This window comes from Crocuta crocuta, unplaced genomic scaffold (assembly GCF_008692635.1).
Source record: "Crocuta crocuta isolate KB4526 unplaced genomic scaffold, BGI_CrCroc_1.0 scaffold154, whole genome shotgun sequence".
In the NCBI taxonomy this organism is placed as follows: domain Eukaryota; kingdom Metazoa; phylum Chordata; class Mammalia; order Carnivora; family Hyaenidae; genus Crocuta; species Crocuta crocuta.
In genome coordinates this window covers 14,698,596-14,716,517 of record NW_027530545.1, presented here as the reverse complement: position 1 = coordinate 14,716,517, position 17,922 = coordinate 14,698,596, and the positions used below count along the sequence as shown (strand labels likewise).

Sequence of the window (17,922 nt, the reverse complement as noted above, 5' to 3'; positions counted from 1 at the left end):
ATCATGACTATTTCAATTATGGACTCTGCTGGGCAATAAAACAACAGGCTTTTCCTCAATGAACTATTCCTCAGTTTATGCAATTTACTTTACATATTAAGTTTAAAGAAAAAATGAACTTGCCATCTTACCAGTTCTTTTACCTTGCTGTATTTTACCATAATATAGCAAACTAATAATGATCGATCCTTAAATGCCCTTTTTTTTTTTTGCAAATTAGTTTCAGAAAAGCAATTTAAAATTCCTTCATTTTTCTCAGTAGACCACAAGATAATATTGTTTTAATTGCAAGGACTGGAATGTCTGTCTGATAGTTTCCATTTTTAGTACAGTGTATTGACTTTTGCAGTCACTATTCCATTTTGTACTTTTCTAGTGATATTTACTTCACTGCTACTCTATTTCAGATAAATTAAGGAATGCTTAATCTGATTCATCCAACAAGCATTGTTCAGTGTTCTCTTTCTACAGGAGGAAAAGTGCCAGTAAGATACAAAGAGGTAAAGACATCTTTTCTAACCTGGCAACTGGGCACTCACAGTCTCATGCAATAGAAGAGAGAATCTGTTTCACAGAGAAGAAGACCCCTTCAATCTATATATGTAAGTCTTAAAATGCATAAACATATGACTACTTAATATACATAAAAAACAGACACAATGAAAACATTTTGATTAATTATTAATATAGGTAAACTTAGTTGGCTCAACTGCAATTCACTGTTTTGTAACATAAATATGAAGTAACATGAAATCCAATAAAATATAAAACATAAAGGGATAATTCAGATCTCAAAAGTCTGATTTCCTGACAAACTAAATTTTTACCTACTAAAGGATATGAAAGAGAATCTAGTCATTCAATCAGAATCTGGGAAAATGTGTATATTCTTTTAATGCCAGGTTTGCAAATAGAGTTTCCTAGAAGCAGTAATATGAACTACATAGCTTTACAATTGGAAATAATTAGCATGTGGGTTTAGGAGTATTTTCTTACCTCCTATAAATGTGCCTCTCTGAAGTCAGGTTGAGTAACACAGGAAAGTGATGGGAAGATACTTGAGGTTAGAACCATCTCAGAATGAAGATCCTGATAAGAGAGATACGGAACTTGAAAGAAAGAAATTGGATCAAAAAAGAGTAAATGGAAATGTTATGCAATTTAAATATGGACAAGGGGAAGGTCTTGAAAGCCATAATATGAGGTTGATGTGGGATAAATGATAGGGTTCTAATGGAGTTCATAATGTGTTAAAGAGTAAATGATGTAAAAACGAATTTACAAAAAGAATTTCTAAACGAGTGCTCATCACCACTGGTTTATCTACATGATGGAATACTACATGACAATGAGAAAGAATGAAATCTGGCCATGTGTAGCAACATGGATGGAACTCGAGGGTGTTATGCTGAGCGAAATAAGTCAGGCAGAGAAGGACAAATACCATATGTTTGCACGTACAGGAGGATTAGGAGGAACTTAACGGAGGACCATGGGGGAGAAGAAGGGGGGAAATAGTGGGGGAAAGGGAGAAAGGCAAACCATGAGAGACTCTTGAATGCTGAGAAACAAACTGAGGACTGATGGGTGTCGGGGGGAGGAGAGAGATGGGCATGGAGGAGGGCACTTGTGGGGATGAGCACTGGGTGTTATATGGAAACCAACTTGACAATAAACTATTTGTAAAAAAAAAAAATCTTAACATGCAAGTGACAAAATGATTTTAGTACTCTCAGCCCTACCAAGCATCTCCTTAAACCAAAGTGATTCAATATGGTAGCAAACTTATGTAGGTCTGCAATTCTGATTTCTAGAAGTTTGGGGGTGCTCATTGTAAGGCCATAATTCTTTGGCTGTCTTTCTCCTTGAAAGGAACTTTTCACTTGGTGAAAAGTGAATGGAATACAATACAGCACTAACCAAAATCAAGTATTTGGGGGTGGGAAGGAAAGCAAATATAAGATAACAAGGGACACACACAGTCAGAGATTTGGTTATTCAGTAAAAGCTCAGCTGAATATTCAGAATACTCCAGGAAGCAAAGTGCTTTTTGGTCAGACAACACTTGATTCAAAGCCCGTATGTACTACTGATTGTGATATGATCTTGAGTAAGTTATTTACTTCCAGGAGTCTCAGTTTCTTTATATGAAAACAAGATTAACATTCACTGATCTTTTCATTATGAGGACAAATAAAATAATGTATCACAAAGTGTTCTGCGTTAATGCCAGGTATATGATAAACATTTAATAAATGGATCTCTTTTGTATATTTGTATTTTCTGCATATTTGAGATATTACAGTGTATTTGCCAAAACACTTTTATCATATTCTTGCCAAATTTTGTCCTATTTTATGTCTTCTTTCCTTCTTATACAACTTCCTGTGATTATCTTTTAAGCTTTCCAATGTTAGTATCTTAAATATCAACATATTTTTCTACAGCACACTTGTGTGTGAGTGCTTTCACTAAATAGTCCCAAGCTCCTATGAGTTGGTTTCATTGAATTAACTTTAAAAACATTTTTGTTAACGAATTCTGGATTATAAATAAAGACTTTGTTTCAAGTGATGTACACCTACAATTGTGTATACTTCCAATTGCACCATTTTATTCCAAATTATGTCTTTCAAAGGCACAGCCCTCAAGTGAAGAATGAATGCCTAGAGCACTCTGAGACTATGGATTTGCAAAACAAAATTATTAATATAAAACCTACTGACTTTTTGATGACTCAAATTACATCTATAATTTTGTGATCTGAGTTTACCTACAAAGCTTAAGTAAAAACCACTAATTTTCACTCCTATACATAACCATTTATAATCAACACCATGATAAAATTGAGATTCAAATCATATCCATAGTAATTTCTACTTAAGCCCTAAGACTCACGTTGTAAAGCACAGTGTTGGTAGCTTGCCTGGTTAAGAATAGTTACTGTGAACCAAAAGTATTTCTTTTACAGGTACACATGTTAGGTGTTGAGTGAGGAACATAATTAAAGAGTCCTGCTATAATTGTTTGGAGTCATTGCTAGAAAGAACATATTCAACATTCTCACTAAAAGTAATAACGAGATGCTGAAACTTCTGGTAAAGCTTATTTAACTTTTAATAGTCAGGAATAAAGAGAGACTCTTTTTAATTTAGAGTTCAAAATAAGAAGACATCATTACTGCTTAGGCAGCTGCTTAAAATGACATTTATCTGACATTTTCACCTATAGAGAAAGTCATCTTATGAGAGAATTTTTTTCAAGCAGTAAAGTTAAAATGGTAATCATATCAGCAAAATTCTTCAAGATTACTCTTTCCTTTAAAAATGTCACTGAAGGGTTATTACATATTAGATGTGAACTGTATTCTGACTTCTGGTAATGCATCTACTCAAAGGCCATACCTTACAACTCCAGTATCATTGAAAACACAGTATAACCTAGACATTTTTTTCTAAGCCTTTAGTTTTGATAAAAGGTTTGATAAAAGAATTCTGTGAATAAATAGTATATATTCAGGTATCACTGGTCCATTAGTTGAGCCATTATAGTGGTTGGACTAATTGCTAACAGTATACATTGCATGACAAAAAACACAATATAAAGCCCAATGAAATATTTCCAATTACTTTCATAAAAGTAATATAACCATAAGACTGAAATGTGACTTAGATGTTACAGAAGAAAAGTATAGCTAATTCTCATATGTCAACGAGGAAGTTCTTTTAAAAAGGCAAATTAAGTTAAGCAACATACTAAAATAATATGAAATAAACATTAGCAAAAATTTCTGAGTATATTTATATATATTGTTAAATGTTTATTTATTTATTTGAGAGAGAGCAGAGAAAGAGCAGGTGGGGAGCAGAGAGAGATGGAGAGAGAGAATCCCAAGCAGGCTCCGACACGAGGCTTGACCCCACGAACCACGAGGTCATGACCTGAGCTGAAACCAAGAGTTGGATGCTTAACCAACTAAGCCACCCAGGTGCCCCTTGAGTGAGTATATATTAATATGAGGCTACAAATTAGTATAATTTTGGAAATAAAATGATCAAAGGACAAAAATAATGGGATACTTTCAGAGATGTGGACTATAAGGTCACAAACTTGGTATTGCTAAGAGCCAAAATTGCAAGCAGTTTTCTAAGGCAATGTGTCTGGAATTTTTAACACAATTAAGAAAAGCATGGATACTGGAGCCCCTGGGTGGCTCAGTCCGTTAAGCGACAGACTTCGGTTTAGGTCATGATCTCTCAGTTCCTGAGTTCGAGCCCCACCTTGGGCTCTCTACTGTTAGTGCAGAGCCTGCATCAGATCCTCTGTCTACCTCTATCTCTACCCCTCCACCCCCCACTCACACACACTCTTTCTCAAAAATAAACATTAAAAAAGAGAAGAGAAAAGCATGGACACTTGTGAATATTTACAGATTCACATAAATTAACTGAATGGAACTGCTTACAACCCAAGGTTTTTAAGATCTCTGATTAGTCTTGGTTAGAGGCTAGTTAGTTCGTTCCGTGCTATAAAGCGTAAAGAAAGCACACAAAGAAAGGTAACTCCTGCGGGACTCAGCAGTGGGCTGGAAGGCCAGCATAACCTTTCACTGCACTGGAGCTTTCTTTTGTGATGTTTAAAAATAAAGATTGCCAAACAGATGGAATTCTAACCCATTTTGAAAACAACATAAGAAAATAGAACCTTCAGAAGAAATACTATAGGTCAGTCATTTACTAGCTGAAAAGAAAAAGAAAGGAAAAAACATATTACAGGCCCACCTATCATTTAGTTGTGTGGGTTTGTGTTTGTTTGTTATTTTGCTTTTCTACTTTAAAAAGTAGGACATTAAAAGTGGATAGTTGTCCAAATCAATTAGAATCGTTTATTCATTAATTACCTGTCAGAAATAGCAGACAGGAATTTGGACAAACTTGTCTGAAGATGAGAGTTAACATTCATTTTATAGTAGCTCACCATGCTATCATGAAAGTGTACACTCTTTACAATAAATAAATAAATGAAGCCAATTAAACCCAATGAGAGTCTCAGGATATTTGTGCCAGCAGTCAATTACTGCTTGAGAAAATAGCATTAATAATCAGATTTTTTTGCTTAAAGTAGAACTTCATCATGACTTTCTTCCTAAAACAGCATACTCAAGCATATTTTTATAGAAAAAAATCATCTCCCCACTTAAGAAAACTGAACTAGAATACTATGTCCAATTTATTATTTCCTGTAATATATTAAAAGGTGTCACTGTTAAGAACTAGCTTCGGCCAATGTAAGTTACAATGCCAAAAAGGCTTCAGATCAATGACTAGCCATCTACTTTCTTCTTACCAGGGAAATAAAATAAAAGATAAAAATCAATGTTTAGAAAGGAATAGACATGAAATATCTCTTGTTTATTTCATAAGAGAAGACCACATGACTATTCACCTGCATATAATTTGGTAGATGTTTAAATTTTACTTATTTTGATAGAATATGCAAAATAATTTAAATAATTTTACTTAGGCCCCATAAGAAAGGATCACTATTAGTAAATTTGGGGAAATCAAGTTCACATCTGTTTTCATAAGACTAATGTGGATCATTTATATTTAAAAGATGTTATTTGAAATACATATGTCTTAAAATTCAGCTATTGAATAATAGGCTACAACTTTAAACATTTAATGAAAGATTAGCCCAGTGTGAGTAGAGGATACTCCCAGGAGAAGGGTAGCAGGAGACTCAGTTTAATTTCCTTGTCACATGTTAGTGACAGACCTCCTGGAGTTAAAATACACACACACACACACACGTAAATTATACTTATATGTATACATATATATATGCATACTTTGCTAACGGGGGGAATCCTTATCTATGGAACATTTAACATACCTGGCCCATCTAAAATTGCTTGTGTTAAACCAGACTGGCTTGATGGTGGATGGCTCCCTAGAAAATACCCCGATATACCATGCATCTATGAGAGAATAAAATGGAGGTGTTTCATGGAGGCTCATCGGAACCTCCAAGTCTGTGTGAAGGGACTGTGCTTCCCATTTAGAAACCATGTCTCTTAACTGGGCCACAACAAGTCACGAGAAAAACATAAAAGCTGAAGGGAGGGTTAGATTGGAGGTCCAAAACACCTGCCTGCTTCTCTTGTCCCGCACGACCCACAACCTTGAAATTATTAGTAAAGGTTGAAACTGGCTTAGATCTCCTTTGGGTAATCTTAGATATTTAGAAGTAGTGCATGTCAATCAGCCTTTTCCATAATATACAGAGTTTTTTCAAATTGATTTATGAATACCACATCTGAATAAACTTAAATCTCACTTGGTATATTACTAAAACTTAACATGTAGTTATATATAAAAGGTTGTATGCCATTTACCCATGAGAATTGAGAAAAGGAAATTGCCTTTTTGAAGTATTTGAGAGTTGCAGAGAATTACCCTTGGAACTTTTGATTGCTGATAGGTATTGGTGGATCATGCTGTAAACATTAAATTTATAGTCAATTTGAGCCTCACATATTCATATAATTGTACCATATTGTTCTTATACTTGGGGAACAAAAAAAATTATAGTCAAATTGTAATGCTGAACAAGATTAAACATGCTACCACTAATCTATGAGAGAGGGAAGAGTCATGATGAAATGAGTATATGATATTAAAATAGTCAGTTCTAGCAGCCATTTAAGCATTTATTTTTTAAATATACATGCATCATTAAGGGTTAAATACAGGAAAAAATAAGATATTCCAAGTATCTTGAGCAGTAAGAGGTATAAGAAATTAGGGTTGATGAACATTGGAAGGGCTGGAAAAGTAGTTTTGCGGGTAATAGCTTCAGAGTACATCCAGTCAAGAGACCAGGAAGTGGCTGCTGCCCCCCAGTGGTCAGAAAGATACAAGAAATTACTGCTGTTTGGGCTGTCTCAAAACCTGGGTATGGCTAGGTAGTGGTACTTGTGTTTGGCCTGACAAAAACTCCCATCTATTGGAATGTGCAAATCAATCTCCCCTGCTGCCAGTGGAAGGTCCTCTGTACCTCCTCCGCCTTCCAAAGCTCATGTCAGTGCATCTCACTGGCAGAAACTAAATCTGACTTACCACTGTCATGACCAGGGAAATATAGATTTTTAGGCTTTAGGACTGTGAGATCTAGAGAGAATATCAAAGTAGGTGGCAATGGATGCTGATTGTCAGTAGACATTTTCAACTCAATATGTCTGGATTGATTAAATTTTTTGATCAGTGTCATTGTGTTACCTAGATGTTTCAATGGTGATATGTATTGACTTAGAGCTCAAACTTTGTATTGACAATCTTCAAATCACTCACCAGTTACCTACTGTGTGAGCTCAGACAATTACTCTTTTTTTTCAAAAGATCTCCATGAGAAGCTAGTATTATGCTTTTCCCTTTTATATATGAGGAAACTGAACCCTACCTTAGTAATTACCTACATAATTGCTATGTTTGCATGTTTATAGTAAATAACACCTATCATACATACTGACGTATAATAATTACTCAATAAATATAAGTCATTCCAAATATACCAACATGGCTTATTTTATATATATGTATACATCAAGGTAATAAGATTATAGTAGAGATATTCAAACTATATCTCTCTATCACTACCTGTTTATATTATCCATTAAAAATGTACTCTTGCTTTTATTTAGTTATTTACAAAATGAAAAAAAATAAACGTCTGTATAAGTGTACTATAGCTAATCATTTGGGTTAAAGATTTTAAAGTGTGTTTAAGGTGATTTATTATATATTAAAATCCATATTCAGTTATTGTCCACCTGCAAATGAACTGTGGCTCCCTCAAAATGACTAATATTGCCAAATTTTGAGATTTTAATTGTATAATCTGAAAATCATTAACATTAATAACAAAATTAGCTTATTGACTTTACAATTATTTCTAAAACATTTTAGTCCTTTTCCATTTAATAAATGACACTAGAGCTTGGAGTTAATTTTATAGTTTTAAGCACACATATGTTACTTCATTTTTGTTGGTATCCCGAAAATGAGTTTATTTGATTTTGAGGACATTGTTTATCTTGTCTTTTGTTTTTAATTGGAATTTTAAAACTTTGTTTCCTCTCTGTGCTCCCAAAGAACTCTGTATTTCTCTGTCATCATTTATCACCCATGTTTGAATAGTCCTGTCACTGTATAAGAGAGATGTACCAACATCAAGCAGCTACCAGAACCTGGAAAATAGTTGGCTTTATTTAAGTACTAAATCAACAAAGTAGTGATCCTAATAATGCACACATGCACATGTGTGCGCTCACACACACACACACACACACATTCATATACACAATTTTAAGAACTTGTTTACCAGAAGAAAGCATAAAAGTGTGATATCACCTCAAATCTATCTTTCAAATTTCAGATAAATGCACCTAGTTGGCTGAATGTAAATCATATGTGGAACCCAAGCTGCAGAGAGTCTGAGATAATGCCATATGTGTTATAGTGTATATAAATGATGTTTTTATTCTAACCTGTTCTCTAAATGAAGATACACTTGAAGGAGTCCTAATATCCCCAAGAAGCAATCATCTGTTTGTTACATGTGCTATCTACCTTATGCACCTGAGCACTTAATCTGTCCCCCTCACAACCCAGTAAGACAGTCATTATCATTCCCATTTTACACAGAAGAAACGGACTCACATAACAGCCTCACATTGTCTAAGATCATGTGTCAGTGTAGTTCTAACACTCTTTTGAACACGTCATATCTGAACTCTATATTAAATTTGTTTTTAAATAAGGCCTGAATTAACTGCTGCTATTGGGGCAGACTTGTAGGGTTATATATAAAAATCTGATTCTTCTAATGATCACAGCCATAAATTATCTGAAAAAAATGTATTCATACTTTAGGGAAAGAGAGAAAGGGAGAAAAATACATTAGAGGTATGTACTGTGTATCTAATTCACAAACTGGTTACAAAAGAAAAATCTAATCTAACAATTTAAAGTAGATGGTCTAGGTGTCTAGGTCTGTTAAGCATCAGACTCTTGGTTTCAGCTTAGGTCATGATCTCACGGATTTGTGTGTTTGAGCCCCACACTGCCAAGCTAACATCGTGGAGCCTGTTTGGGATTCTCTGTCTTCCTCCCTCTCCCCGACTCATGCTGTCTCTTTCTCAAAATAAATAAATTTTAAAATAATAAAACAAAATAGAATATAAAATAAAATAAAATGAAATGAAAGCAAAAAAGGAGATGGTCTACTTAGGTTGTTTGCTTGAAGTTGTTCAGTGATCTTCTAACATAAAACCATGATGAAATAAAGTGTGGGAGATGTTTAGTAATTTTCCTGAGATCACAAAGTAATTTGGCAACTTTGTCTCTAATCACAAAGTCTCGGATTGTTCCCTTATACCAGATACATTCATGAGACAGCCTTAGAAACTATGCATGTAGTTTAATAAAGGTTTTTAATGTAATTTAAGGGGAATGCATTATTTTCATTATACACTCATTGTCTATTATTTTCACTATATAGATAGATAGATAGATCCTTGCTCATATATTTTTATCACATAATAATTATGATTNCCCCCCCAGCACAATGTATGTCTACCTGGAACCTCAGAATGTCACCTTACTTGGAAACTGGATCTTATTTGGAAAGATGTAATCAAGTTAAAAAGAGATCATACTGAATTAGGGTGGACCCTAATCCAATGAGCAGTGTCCTTATAAGAGAAAAATTTGAAAACAGACATGCACAGAGAGAAAACAGAACACAAGGAGAACATCATGTGACAGCAGAGGCACACATAGAAGTGATGAACCTACAAGACGAGAGAGGACAAAGATTGCTGGTAACTACCAGAAGGTAGAGACCAAGCAGGATCCTCCCCTGGAGCCTTTAGAGAGAGCATGGTCCTGCTAGCACCTTGATTTCAGACGTCTAGCCTCAGAACTGTGAGACAATGCATTTGTGTTTTAAGCCACCTAGTTGGCGGTACCTTGTGTTTTCTTTTGTTTGGCTTTGGCATCGTTTTAACCAAATTATCATACCTTGTGTTTTCTTTTGTTTGGCTTTGTCATCGTTTTAACCAAATTATCCTATTAAAAAGGGGGAAATGCATAACGATGACTCCCTCATCTTATAGCACATGTAAGTGCTAACACGTAAATACAATCAAGTTACATCCACAAGAGCTGGTGTGATCTCAAACATTTTGCATACTTGTTGACTGCTGTTAAATATCAACTTCCTGTACCAAGACCATAAAAGAAAAAACCAGTAATTCTTCCTTAAGAATTTACGATAATTGCTTTAAACCCACAGATTAAAAAGGAAAAAAAGAAAAGAAACTACAAACTTCACAGCAATCAACAGTGTATCCATTTACCAAAAAGCAAATGAAAGTTAAGGAAACAAGTTCAACAGGCACTAGCACTAACCACTCAACACCACCAGACACCTAAGCACTAGTTTGAACAAACACATGTAAATACGTGTCAGAAAAGCAGCATACCAAACACTTGTATTCCTTTGCTCTTGCAGTCATTCCTTTACTCACACGCACATTTACTTGGACTAGGCAGTAACAAGGAGCAACATGGAATCTTGAGTTAAGAAGGGATCTTGATGAAACAACTTAAGGGACAGGAAAGAAAATGTGCTGTGGGTTTATTACTCATTGAAATTCGTTCCACAACGTACTGAAAAACGGGTCCATATATGAATTAGCAGAAGTAAAGCAACACTCCCAACAAGCAATTGGCACTAGTGGTGCCGCACGAGGGACGACCTGACGTTCTGGGACATCGCTCGCTACCCGACCCCTCCGGCCCACCTTCTCCCCGTTCCGCAGGGACCTAAACACACTGGGGCCGTGTCCAGAAGCGGCGGCATCTCCTGTCAGGCTCCGGCCGCCCTGGGCTCCCGTCACCACCTCTGGAGGACGACCGCGTCTTCAGGGCACTGTACCCTGGGGCCGGAGAGGACTCTGGGAGACCCAAGTTGGGGTGAGGGTAGAGGCCTCCTCCAAGCAGAGCTGTTAGGGCCCAGAGCCCTGGGGTGGCCCTGAAGCCAGGAGGGGGAGNGGGCCAGTTCGGGGACTCGGGCTCTCCCCCGCCCTCTCCATGACGCCTCGTAGGCCAGGGCGCCTCCCCTGCACTAGGCCCTCCGCCAGTACAAGACTGGATTCCCCGGGGGAGTCCCGAGGAGAGAGGAGGCGCCCCACTGCCGAAAGGCGCGAACCCGGCGAGCAGCCCTCTCGCGGGTGCGGCTCACCTTCCGGTCGCTCCTGCAGGCGCTTGCGCGGCACATTCTTGTCCCGCGTGGGCCGCCATTTCGTAAATAACACGCCCTCGAGGCGGCGGCTGCAGCGTAGTTCGAGGCGCTTTGTTCCGGCACCGCTAGGAAATGAATGCACCAATGGTAAGAAACTTATTTTCACAGGTTATTTTTCACATTATTTCACATATAAATGCACATACACATTTGAAAAGTAACCTGTGAAAATAAAGACTTTAACATATTTGGCAATGGGAACCTCTGCCTTATTAGTGTATTCATTTCGTGCATTGTTTTCTATCAAATATTTGTTAATCAGCTTATAGAATAAAATGCTGCAGAAATATATTCATCTTATTCATTTGGTAAAAATTAACATTTAAACATTTGTGAAAACAGTACCTTTGTATAGTAATAACTACATTTAGAATTAATTAGCATATCTTAATTTTTTATGTCATTAATTCTTAGCTACACCACATTTCTTCAGTGTGACTTGTATTGATTAATTTTCTATATTTAATTTCTCGAAAATATAGTTGTAATTGAAATGTAGATTTTAAAAAATCTAAGAGAAGAAAACTGAATCTAAAGCAGGAATGTGAGATTACAAGAATTTTTAGCTTGATTCCTGACTTAACATAAATGTGTCTTTCTGACTTAAAAGTCTCTTAACCGTGTAAGTGTATGGTATAAAACACCGCCTTTTGTGAAATGAAAAATTTAGTAGATAATTACTCATGCCAATTGTTTTAAGATGGATATTCATTTTTAATGCATAATTTGAATGAAAACTACCAAGTTACAGAAATAACACATGAAATCTCTGCCTTATGGGTATTTGGGGAAAGCTAAAGGATAGCAATGAACATAAAACTTCCAGAAAAGATCACTTCGAAAGCTTTTTCCTCTCCTATTAGAGAATGTCTTCTTGTTCAAATTCTGCTTATTTGAACAAGACATTCTCTAATACAAATCCTGGGAAATAAGAAGATGAAAGCACTATATCAGAAAGCTCTGAGAAAGTGACCATATGATTTTAAAACAGTGTGGATTAAGGTGAGAACTGAGTACAATAGTTTGCAGTGAGTACTGAATATAGTAAGAATCTATAGAAATGATATAAAATTATTAAACTCTTGAATGATTGGTCTATTTTTTCCTATTGCGTGCTATATTTTTGTTGGCATTCATTTTTTTTTTTAATTTTTATGTTTTTTATTTATTTCTAGGAGAGAGAGAGACAGCGTGAGCAGGGGAGGGTCAGAGAGAGAGGGAGTCACAGACTGAAACAGGCTCCAGGCTCTGAGCTGGCAGTCAGCACAGAGCCCGACGCGGGGCCCGAACCCACAACCGCGAGATCATGACCTAAGCGAAAGTCGGACGCCCAACCGACTAAGCCACCCAGGCGCCCCTCATTTTTAAGTAAGTATGATTTTAAATGGTCTGCCTTTCTCTAAATGAATCATAAATTAATGGCAAAGTTGGAAGTATAACATAAATAATATTTTTTTATATTTTGTCTAATTCCCAGGTACTGCAATGGGTATTTTCTTCAAGTAAGGGCATTCTTCTAATAACCACAATAAAACCATCAAAACCAGAAAGTTTACCTTTGTATGTTGACATCATCTAATTCCCAGTCTCTATTTAGGTCTTGGCAGTCATCCCCAAAACATCTTTTACAGCAAAAGTATCCTATTCCGAATGTTGTAATGTCTCTGTTATTTCTTTTAGGCTGGAATTAGTTCTTTAAATTTCATGAGATTGATATTTTTATATATTACAGACTTTTTTTTTAGAGTATTCCTCAAGTTTGGTCTGATACTGCCTGATGACTAGATACAGAACTGCATCTTTGGCAGGAATATCCCATATATGCCGCTGTATTCTTCTCACTGCCTCCTATCAAATGGCAAAGTAGTTCCATTCCTGCTATATTGATAGTGTTTACTAATTTAAGATGGTGTCTTTCAGTCTTCTCTCCTGTAAGGTAATTCTCTTCCCCTTTGTAATTATAGGTATTTTGTGAGAAGATACTTTGAAACTGTAAATATCCTATTCCTTATAAAAATTTCAAATCTTTCATTTAGTTTTCTAATATTTGTCATCTCATTGTTCCATACTTTTGTTGGAATAAAATTTATTTTATTCTCAGGGCACCTGGGTGGCTCAGTCGGTTAAGCATCTGACTTTGGCTCAGTTCATGATCTCACGGCTTATGAGTTCAAGGCTTATGGGTTCAAGCCCCGCATCAGGTTCTGTGCTGACAGCTGAGAGCCTGGAGCCTGTTTCAGATTCTGTGACTCCCTCTCTCTCTGCCCCTCCCCCACTCATGCTCTGTCTCTCTCTGTCTCAAAAATAAATAAACTATAGGAAAAAATTTTAAAAATTTTATTCTCAAGTTATCCAGATTCAGTCAATGGGAGATCATCTAACCTAGTTTTTCTTTTCTTTTGAGGTATTTTATCATTTTTTGAGCCTTTTCTTGCCAGTACCAGAAGATATTTTAGGCTTATATTATACTTTCTCTTCCCCAACCCTGATAGAAGCTATTTCTGCAGTATACCTTTTTTTTTTCTCTTTTGTGGAAAATGGTTCACAAAAACAAATATCTGTACTAGGTGGGTTTGTTGCTATTAGGTTAGCAATTGTTTCTCAACACCACAGTGACTAGAATTTGCGATTATATGTAGTGATTTGCATATGCGTTAGTTTCTTTATTACCTATCTTATCCATCCATGTATCCATCTCTCTATTGAAAAAGTGTGAATTCACTTCTAATTTGAATCCAACACTACAGAGTTTATTTTAATTTTTATTTCTTTTCATATTCATAACTACCATTGTTGGCAGTGAAAAACATATCTACAATTTTATTTAATATATTTATATATTTGATTAATCCCCGATATGTAGCCTATGTCTATTTGCATTGACATTCCTTTTCCTGTGTAGATGCTTTCATTTTTCTGTTAAAGCTCTGACCCCTGTTCCAGGTTCTAAACTGTATGCACCATTCTCATTCTGTGTGGGTTCTGAAATCCCACACCAATGTGTCCCTCCATGAGGGCATAAAGTTTCAGTAGGAGTATAGATGGTTTATGGAAGTAGTCTGGTATGTATACAAAAATCTAAACTATACCTGTCCTTAGAAACCTTCCCCTGCTAGGAAGTTAGCCTACATGAATACTCTCACATGTATACAAAGTTGTATATACAAAGGCTTTTTTTGTTTTAATTTCTTTAAATGTTTATTTATTTTTGAGAGAGAGACAGAGTGTGAGCAGGGAAGGGGCAGAGAGAGAGGGAGACACAGAGTCAGAAGCAGGCTCCAGGCTCTCAGCTGTCAGCACAGAGAGCCCGATGCGGGACTCAAACCCATAAGCTGTGAGATCATGACCTGAGCCAAAGTTGGACGCTTAACCAACTGAGCCACCCAGGAGCCCCACAAAGGCTTTTAGTCTAGCTAAAAATGATTAACCCCATTAAGGTACTCCAACATAGAAAGGGGAAAGTCAAAACATATAAATTGAAAATAAGTACCCATTATTTAAGACAGAGAAAGAGACGGGCATTCAAGATATAACTTTAAAGAAAAATAAAATAACGATATAAAAGCAGCAACTGCTAATAAATGAAAACTGTAGGGGAGAGAGAGAGAAAGAGGAAGGAAAAAGAGGAGAGGGAGAGAAATAAGAGGAAGGAGAGAGGGGGAGAAGAAGATGAAGACCATGACAGAGAGGAAGGAAAGGAAAGAGAGAAGATGTAGATAACATGCAAACATACATACATGCATGCATGCATACCTTTAAAGGGAGCTGATCAGACTGAAAGCATATTATTATAGACAAAATATTCTCACACTCTACTCAGCCATCAAAAATAATGAAATCTTGCCAATTGCAATGATGTGGATGGAGCTAGAATGATTATGCTAAGCAAAATAAGTCAATCAGAAGACAAATACCATATGATTTCACTCATATGTGGAATTTAAGAAACAAAGCAGATGAACATATGGGAAGGGGGAAAAAAGAACAGAGGGAAACAAACCATTAGAGACTCTTAATGATAGAGAGCAAACTGTGGTTTGGCAGAGGGAGGGGGTGGGAGATGGGGTAGATGAGTGATGAGTATAAAGGAGGGCATTTGTTGGGATGAGCACTGGGTATTATATGTAAGTGATGGATTGAATTCTACCCCTGAAACCAATATTGCACTGTATGTTTACTAAAATTTACATTACAAAGCAGGGGTAAAATAAATACAGAAATAAATAAAAATATTCTCACACTCATATGGCCATTTTTTTGATAGACACATAAAGCACTTACATGTACTTTTAGCCAGATTGAATCTCTTTAAGTAGCTTGGCTTTAGTTCTCCGTCATTGTGCATTTAATGCCATCTTTCTACCTGGACCATAGGACACCACGTATTCATCATTTTCCTATCTTCGAACACCAGAAGCCTTGGAGACCATTACCAACTGGACAGATTTTTTTTTTCTTTGCCATAGCACATATCTTTGACTTGTTCCACCTGAAAATAGTGAGGGCTCTAAAATTTTCCTTTTCTAATGTAAACACAATATGCATGTAACTCATTTCTAGAAGAGAATTACCTATATAATTTGGGACTTAAATTTTACTGATAATGGCACAATGGATTACATTTCTCAGACCACATTTACATATTAGCAGGTCCCTTCCATCCTTGACACCTCACCCAGGGCCAAGGGCAAAGGCAGCTTTGGAAAAGCCTAACCTGGCCTTCTACTCACTTCTCTGGGATTCGGTATTGGTTTACTGCATTGTGTTTGGTAAGTTCTTAATCAAAATATGTAAGTAAGTAAATAAAACTTCTGATTTACACCCAACAAAATGTAATGCACATAATATTGTTAATTATTTAACATTTAATTACCTTTAAATACAACTTCAGTCTTTTTTTTTTTTTAAATGTTTTTTATTTATTTTTAGGAGAGAGAGAGAGACAGCGTGAGCAGGGGAGGGTCAGAGAGAGAGGGAGTCACAGGCTGAAACAGGCTCCAGGCTCTGAGCTGGCAGTCAGCACAGAGCCCGACGCGGGGCTTGAACCCACGAACTGCGAGATCATGACCTAAGCGAAAGTCGGACGCTTAACCGACTAAGCCACCCAGGCGCCCCAAAATACAACTTCAGTCTTAAGAAATAGCAGTATGGTAACTTGAAGCAGTATATCCTAAAAAGCTCAGAATTACCTGGGTGTCTCATCCCATCAAAACTCTTCTCTTCCTTTTCCAAGTTTAAAATGTGGCAAACTCCACAGAAAGAATTGGCCGGTTCAAAACATAAAGTGTTTATTCTAATCTATAATCTTCTCCCTCACTCTCCTTTCAAAAAAAATTTTTTTTTAGCAAATAGGAACACCTGTTTTCCACCCAGGAGAACTTAATAAGAAAACTAACTATAATTTTGGCAGTTTGGGAAAAAAATATAACTTTCCCTGATGTCTCTGTAATGGAACAAAGTTTTTATTTAAATCTCCCATTCTTCCCATTGGGAAAAATTTCTGCAGATAATTCAGGAAATTTTCATTTATTTAAAAATGCCTTCCCTCCTTCTGTTCAAGGATTTGACTACATTTGTAGGGGCTTATATAGAGGGTTAAAGCATTGGATTGGTGCAGTGCTAAAGGAGGAAGTCCCTGAATTCGACATGGTCATCATTAGTCTAAGATGTACACACTGAAACAGCCTCACTTTCAACTGCCTTGTCATTTTTGTTCTGTGCAAGTAATCACAGCACATTGCATGCTCTGACAAGCCATCACCATGTTTCACTCTTTTTTAGCTACTTCCTTGCCACTCTTGGACCACAGGAGACATATAACTACACTGGAACTTTGAGGGTCTGCCAAGCCCACCTGCCAGTGTTGCCATTTCCCATACAGCAGCTGCCAGGAACTCCACAGAGAAGATGAGCAATTTGTCCCTCTATGTCTAAGGTATCCTAAATCTATCAGGATTTTTCTATTTCCCACCACTTCCCAGCAGGATATTAGTGCAGAAGAGACCACAGTTTATTCTCAGGATTGTCTATGAGTCTTTAATCAGCTGTGTTCCGTTATTACTCTCTCTCTTCCTCCAGACTATGTAATTTTTAGCTAGTCTAGGATTAAGGGGGAGAATGCCATGTGTCTGATAGAATACATATAATTTACAGTCAATTGTGTAACTTTGGCTCTTAAGCTTAAGAAGTACAAAAGTCACAGATTTAAATATGTTCTTCTATATCTTTCTTTTTTCCTGAGACAAAAAATAGTTGGCAGTGATGGGAAGGAAAAGTGGGTCTATTGAAAAATGAGAATTTTTTTCTTTTCTAATTTTTTCTTTTAATTTTGCTTTATATATCAAGAATTCCTAAAGCATCCAATAGCAAACTTCCTTCTTTGTTGACCTTTATCACTTCCTGTGTTTATTCTCATTCTTAAAGCTGCTTTTTAAAAGCAACTGGAGAGTGTGATTAGTAGCTTTCAGCCTGAAAATTTCAGAAGAAATGACCAACACTAGGTCTTGCTCTGAGAAGTTCAAAACATCTTGAAAATCATGTTCCTCCCCACCATCA

At 36.4% G+C, this 17,922-nt stretch overlaps 1 long non-coding RNA gene across 1 annotated transcript in view; it reads left to right on the top strand.

Annotated features, from left to right (window-relative positions):
• Nucleotides 1-12,672: 12,672 nt before the first annotated feature.
• The window catches only part of LOC144234456 (uncharacterized), a 122,800-nt gene continuing 117,550 nt past the window's right edge, over nucleotides 12,673-17,922 (top strand). Inside the window, exon 1 of the long non-coding RNA XR_013335957.1 lies at nucleotides 12,673-12,735. This is a non-coding gene — a long non-coding RNA (uncharacterized LOC144234456). The remainder of the gene's footprint in view (nucleotides 12,736-17,922) is intronic.